Source organism: Coloeus monedula, assembly GCF_965178545.1.
Source record: "Coloeus monedula genome assembly, chromosome: 4".
Taxonomy (NCBI): Eukaryota; Metazoa; Chordata; class Aves; order Passeriformes; family Corvidae; genus Coloeus; species Coloeus monedula.
In genome coordinates, this window is record NC_138784.1 from 47,528,621 (window position 1) to 47,536,078 (window position 7,458).

A 7,458-nucleotide genomic window follows, 5' to 3' on the forward strand; every position below is an offset into this window, starting at 1 on the left:
TTGGACAGCTGCAGTCTTCAGTGGGTTAAAAACTGTCTCAATGGCCAGGCCCAGAGGGGGGTGGTGAATGGAGTTACATGCAGCTGGCAGCCAGGCATCAGTGGGGCTCTCCAGGGCTCAGTATTGGGGCCAGTCCTGTTTAATATCTTCATCAATGATTGGAACAAGGGAATTGAGTGCACCTTCAGTAAGTTTGCAGATGACATCAAGTTCGGAGGGAATGTTGATCTGCAGAGGGATCTCAACAGTCTGGATTGATGGGCTGAGTCTGATGGTATCAAAGTTCAACAAGACCCAGGGCTGAGTCCTCCACATGGATCACAACAACCCCACATAATGCTACAGACTGAGGGGAGAGTGGCTGGAAAGCGGCCTGGTGGAAGAGGACCTGGGGGTGCTGGTTGATAGCAGCTGAACATGAGCCAGTGTGTGTGTCCAGGTGGCCAAGAGCCAGTGGCATCCGGGCTTGTATCAGGAGTATGTGGCCAGCAGGACCAGGGCAGTGATTATCCCTCTGTACTCAGCACTGGTGAGGCTGCACCTTGAGTGCTGTGTCCAGTTCCCCCTGAGAAGGAGTAGGAGAGACATGCGAGGAACTGACTGCAGCCCCTGTTCCTCATCCCCCCTGTACAGGGGCAGAGGAAAGGGAGAAACCAGGGGTGACCTTGAGCCTAGGAAGAAGGGAGGGGTTGGGGGAAGGTGTTTTTAAGATTTGATTTTATTTCTCACTGCCCTGCTCCGATTTCATTGGTAATAAATTAAAGTTTTCCCATGTTGAGTCTGTTTTGCCCATGACAGTAGCTGGTCAGTGATCTCTCCCTGTCTTTATCCTGACCTACAAGCATTTTGTGCTATTTTCTCTCCCGTGTCCAGCTGAGGAGGGGAGTGACAGAATGGCTTTTGGTGTGTACCTGCTGTCCAGCCAGGATCATCCTACCACATTGTTAATGAAAAACAAGGTCTAGTGACAGTAGCCCTTCCTCACTATTTCCAGTCCTGAGTTTTATAAGGAGATTGTGGGAGTGGTTTATGAGTAGATTAAATACTGTTTTTCCTTTGATACTGTCAGGCATTTTGTTTTGCCTGGAGCCAGCTCCACTGAATTCAGAGCTTCTGCCCCATGGCCATGGCTCTCCATGTGGCTCTGCACACCCAACACACCTTGTGCCCCACTCCTCTCCCCATTATATGTGGGGTGAACCTGCAGCATCCCCCAGCCCAGCTGGCTCTGACAGCAGTGCCCGGTGTGGGCCACAGTCATGCTGGAGTGAGGCAGGGTGTCAGCACCAGCCCTGGATTCAGGCATGAAACCCCTGCAAATCATGGCTGTGGGTACTGAGGCTCTCTGGCTCCTAGCAGCCTTGGGAAGAGGCAGTAATGCCCACCAGATTTCCTCCTCGTGGTCCTGTTTATCTGGCCATCATATGCTTGAGGGCATCTTTGTGGGATCTCACAGGGCAACAGAGTTTTATCCTCTGCTGTTCCTTTTTCATTTGGAGATTACAATGAAACACCAAGGATTTTTTTTTCATCTGAAAGATGTAGCATTTATATTTTTGTCACTGAAACAGTCATTATCAATGCCTATTTGGGTCTCTTTCTGCTAGTCTGTTGGGTGTCAAACCAGCTTGCTTTGTAACAGCTTCTGCATTGCTATCTTGCTGCTTTGAATAGCAGGGTTTATTTGCTTTGCATTTTTCAATAATAAGGTAGCTAAAAGTCACCCTCAGTACAGTCCTTAAAAGTAACTAATCTTTTGATACCTTAGGGCTTTGAATCAAGGGGTTTAAATAAACATTTTCTCTATAAAGTTACTGTTTTTCTTCACCCTGCACTCTGTGGACTGAAAATCAGTGGGGTACATTTGGGAATTGTAGAGAACAAGGGATAGGCAAAGAATTATGTGTTCTGTTCTTTTGGGAAATGCATGAAATTATGGAAATTAAGTGGTACTCTTCTCAATAAAACCTTTAGTATTATCGTTGTTTTCATGCAGTTTTGTCCTTAAATATCTCCTGGGCACTAATTGAAAAGGAAACAGAATTTTATTTTTCAGGATGCAGTGAAATCTCAAACAGCAATTAAAACACAGAATGGTTTGGCAGTCTTTAATAATGTAATTGGTTCTGTGGACAGGAAGAGTTCACAAACTGCTTTGCATTTCTTTCACATTTGGTCTTAATTTTAAGAGACCATTACTGCTTGCAGTCATTTAGGAGCCCTAGATTCAGCAGAATCTCAGGAGAAAGGGAGTACAACAGTGCGACTCTAATAGCATCCGATGTGTATTTATCTCAAGCTTTTTAGTTAGCTTTCCAAATTTGTTATATTAAGAGTACTACTACAAGCTGTGTTCTTTGAACTTCTTAATATATTTTTGAGAGAAGTTACTTGGTGCAAAACTGAGTTTTCTGAGAAAGCACATATTAATTTAACATAACAGTTCCTTTTTTTGTGTGTGTGAATTCAAAACATTCCTGTGGTCTGGAGTAAAACAGAAAGAACATGGCCATATTTTGATGCCCAAAGCCCTCATTTTGTTAAAGAAGGTTTTCATGATGTTTTTTTCTTCTGAAAACCATTGGTATAATCCTGTAGACTTTCAACTGCTCACTCACTCCAGTGAAGTCACACAAAGAGAAATAAAAAAACACCTTCAATATAATAGCTATGAGAAATAAGATGTTTCTAAACTTCTTTAGCCTCTATAGCTACAGAATAAACTGAATGATACTATTTTGATTTTGTTACTTCATCAGAAGGAAAAAAAAATAGTTTTCATCCAGATGTTTTCATCCCAGACTGGTGTGGAAGATCACAGTACTGCATTTCTCCAAGGAAGGATGGCTTTTCCTATATTCTTTCTTGGACTTAATGAACCCTGTGAATGTGCCTAGTGAAGGGGAGAGACAGAAGGGTGCTGAAATGTTCTGCTTCCTTTATATGTTGGGGTCTCAGTTTTAGGGTGAAATTAAACACAGGATTCATGGTGTGGCCTCACCACACATGGTGTAGAGGCTTGAGGAGAAGCATTATGAGGAGCGGCTGAGGTCACTTGGCCTGTTCAGCCTGGAAAAGAGGAGACTGAGGGGAGACCTCATTGCAGTCTGCAACTTCCTTGTGAAGGGAAGAGGAGGAGCAGGCACTGATCTCTGCTCTGTGGTGCCCAGTGACAGACCCCGAGGGAATGGCCTGAAGCTGTGTCAGGGGAGGTTTAGGTTGGATATCAGGAAATGGTTCTTCCCCCGAGGGTGGTTGGGCACTGGCACAGGCTCTCCAGGGAAGTAGTTACAGCAGCAAGCCTGACAGAGTTCAAGAAGTGTTTGGACAATGCTCTCAGGCACATGGTGTGACTCTTGGGGATGGTCCTGTGCAGGGCCAGGAGCTGGACTTGGTTATATTTTTGGGTTCCTTCCAACTCAGCATATTCTGTGATTCTGTGATTATTGCTCATTTGTATTGCCCATTATTTAGTGGGCAATTTAGAAGATCCACAGTGACTCTTTGGAGCAACTGATAAAGGGAGATGATGTGTATCTTGGGATGTCAGGCTTACGGAGAGTCCCTCATTCTCTTCAGGACTGGAAAGGGGCTGTTACACACCTTATGTGCTCTTTCAGTTGGTGGCTATGAAGTCTATAGTCTTTAAAAGAGGTAGCTTTTCCTCATCTTCCAGGGGTGATGGTCTTGATGTTGATTTGGGCATTTTGAAATCTGAAATGTGAAGTTTCTTTTCTATTCATAGGACAGAAATCAATCACTTTCCATCACTCTTGTACTGATCAATGGTTCATGTTGGATGTGTTGAAGACACATTACCCTCAGGCTTGCTGGGTGCTTCAGGAGTCACTGGCATCACTTTTCCTAACTCTCAGATCCTCTGCAGTCTGTGACAGGCATGCCTAGGCCTGATCTGCTTTTTGAGATTCCCCCAAAGAACTCTCACAAATAAAGGCCCTTCAAAAGGCTCATCTTCAAATGTCTACTGACCGTGAGGAGGATTTGCACAGGGATGAGGCCCCTGAGCATCTTAATTTTCCTTTTCCTGAGGTGTAGGCATACTAGCACAACTTCTGAGTGGTTTATCACAACAGTGTTTTAGCCTGAGCTGGGGGGTCTGCCAAATGACGTGTCAATATAGTAGCATATAGATATACATATATAGGCTGTCAAACTCTGTACTTTTAAAAATCACAGCCATGCTAGTCTCTCCAAAGAAACAACAGTCCATGCTTCGTTTTCTCCCTGTAGCTTTTGACAGCTTACTCTGAACTCTGGGTCTTCATGTGCCTCTCTAATTTTTGACTCTGTCTATCTAAATCTCGTGGTCATGCATTGTTGGATGACAGTGACCTTCCATAAATCCTAACTATTTGGAAAGCTTAAGGTAAAGACAGTTTTCTTGCAGCTTTTGTTCTGAAACATTTGCAGGGCTGTACAGCAGATGGTGCTCTGTTTCCCTTTCTTCTGCAGGCTGTTGTCATCAGCTAAACTTTTCAAACCAAGGCTAGAGGTTATTAATAATGTTTTCTGCACTGGCTGAGCAATTGGAGCCACATATTTTCAGAGACGGTTTACTTAGCCATGTGCTGGTTTTGTTTTAAGGAGCAAGAGAGCATAAAGTCTGTATGTGGGTTAATTTACAACAGTAATCTATCTTTCCAGTGCAGTTAGAGCAGAGAAGTGACTTACATTTATTAAGGTATTCTTTTCATGTTTGCAAAACCAGTACTTGTTTTAAATGGGTAATTCTTCACTAAAATGAATGAATCACAAAGGAAAATACAGGTTGAGTTTAAACAATGAATCTCTAAATCCAGCAAAGAGTTTCACAGCTTAATTAACCAAAATGTTTATCCAGGTACCTGAAGTTGGGTGAAATAAAAATGTGTTCTCTGTTCTTATGCTGAATAGTTGAATTCCTGCCCTAGCTCTTTCAGCAGAGTAAATGTTGCTTTCTGACACTTAGCACAGTTGGCCCAGGCTTTCAGGGGCTTTTTTCACAAGTGATAGCTCTTAGATGACCAGAAGTGGTGTGGAGAGTCAAATCCTTTTTGAGGATTTGGTGAGATACAGCACCATAATCTTTGAAATATTGCAGGCTGCAGTAATACCATAGTAATCTTCAACAGCATTAACAGCTTAAACAGACAAGCCTATATAAATTGGTTTAAAATCAATCAGGTAGAGAACTTCACTAGTTCAAATTAATAACTCTATAGGCTGTACTGTGAATTATCAGATTTTGCAAATTAAGAAGTAAAAGCATGATGCAAGGCTCATGGAAATCAAAGTAAATACTTTCATTAGCATTACTGTGCCTATATTATCCCCTTACCTGGATTTCCGTAACAAAGACACCAAGAATACTGAAACACAATAGGTAACTTGCTCATATGGACAGTTTTGCTCTATTTGCTATCATTTTATGATATTACCTATTTCACTCTGTGACAATGTACTTGATAAAAAATGTATTGCTCTTTATGTGGTATTAGAGCTGAGAACACCACTCGTTCACCTGAGCCAATGGTAGATGCTGTATAAACACAAACTGAAAGGACAGTGCCTGCCTGCCCTTACTGCCCAGCATTTTGCCACTGGGAGGCTGTCTCGTGAACAGTCTATCGACTGAGGAAATTTTTCTCTGAAGTTCTGTGATTCTATATGTACTATTTCAGATAGGGATCGCTAAATTTTTAATTCAATCAGAAAGAAAAGCCTTATAAATTTATTAATGATTTTCTTCATTCAGAATCTTGAAGTCAATCTACCTATGAAAAGATAAAGCAAAATTCTATTTCTGTTAGTTGATATCCTCATTAGTAGAGTGTATATCTCTTAAATAAATCCAAAGTGTCTTTTTCCCACAGAAGATTTTATTTTCTAAAAATAAACAATTTTTTTTTTAGCTGTGAGGAAGGGTGTTATGAAGATCATCAATGAGAAAGGGACCAAAATCTGTATTTGTCTTTTCAAGACTATAAAAAAATTGCTGAATTTGTTTTTCTGTCTTGCACAACATTTCCCCAAGCTATTACCTAAGAAATCTGTCTTCAGATTGATGGAAGGTGAACTGTTAAATGTGTTGCATCATATGGTTTATCCCTGAATTAGAGATACAAGGAACAAGACATACAGAACAAAAATAAAGAGATAAATTTCTTCTCCATTTTAACATGGTTTCATGTAGACCTATAATTATGAGGTGATGTGTTACACCAGAGTATAATTTCCACACTCTGGGGAGCCAGAACAGCTGACTCACACCACTCAGGTTAAGGTAAGATCTGGATTTGCAACAGATGGAACATGGGGAAGGAAAGATGGCCTTTCAGAGTGCAGGAGGTGGCAGAAATTAATCAGGCATTGAGCTCACTGCATAGGGTTTAAGAATGTGACTGAAGTGGCCTGGATTCTTCCTAATGCTCAGCCTTCATTGAAACCAGCTGAAATACAGTAAAAGTTACATATCTCATATACAAGCTGTACCACGGCCCTCAAAGAAAGTACTAAATGGATAGATTGCCTCTGTCACCCACAAAGGAAATTTTGTGGATGTAGAGAAGGGAAATCTGATTCTCTTTGAGGCCCCTTGAATTCAATGCCAATATGTTTTAATCCAGCAGAAAATGCTGATAACTCTATTTCTCCTTCCCCAGTTGATGAAAATTAACTTTCAACATTCACAGCTGATCAAATTACAAGCTAAAATTATGTGCAAGCATGAAAAAGATGACGCCTTATTCCATAAATACACACTTGGCTGTAACTTTCAAATTATGTTAACAGAGTTCACACAGTATTAGTCAAATCCCTGTCATTAAGAAATGGTATTTCATAAGAAAGCTGATAATAGGATATGAAGATCCTAAAATGATTAGATGATGACTTGTTAATGGGAATTCCTTTTTGTCATAACCAGTGATTTTCAGTTTCCTCTTACAAAGATGATCTCTCTGATGGGAGATGGTAGTATAATAAAAATCTGGAAACTGTGTAAAGAAAATAAACTAGAGACTGAATAATAGATTCAATGATTTTGTAGAACCAGGATGATTCAATTTTAAAGACATCGTTGGGGAAAATAAGGTAATTCTCAGGCAGAGCCTGTGCCACTGCACATTGCCTATCTGTTAAAGCCCCTCTCCTACTCTTTTCTCCTGTGGACATGCAGTATCTCTCTTTCAAAGCATCACTAAAATCCAAACAAGGCTCTGTACAGGAAGCTTTCTGCCCCCTCTGGATCAAGAGGTCTGGCTGGCAGTCTGACCACACTTCAGGCAATGGCAAAGGTCTCAGAGAAAGTTCTCTTACAATTGATGAGAAAACTATTGAAGTATTAAGACATTTTCCAGGGATTGAAAGACCATTTTTCACCAAGTCAAATTATTTGAGCTGACCAATATATCAGCATACCTCTCTCATCAACATTTTAATTTTAGCTTTGTAAGTGTA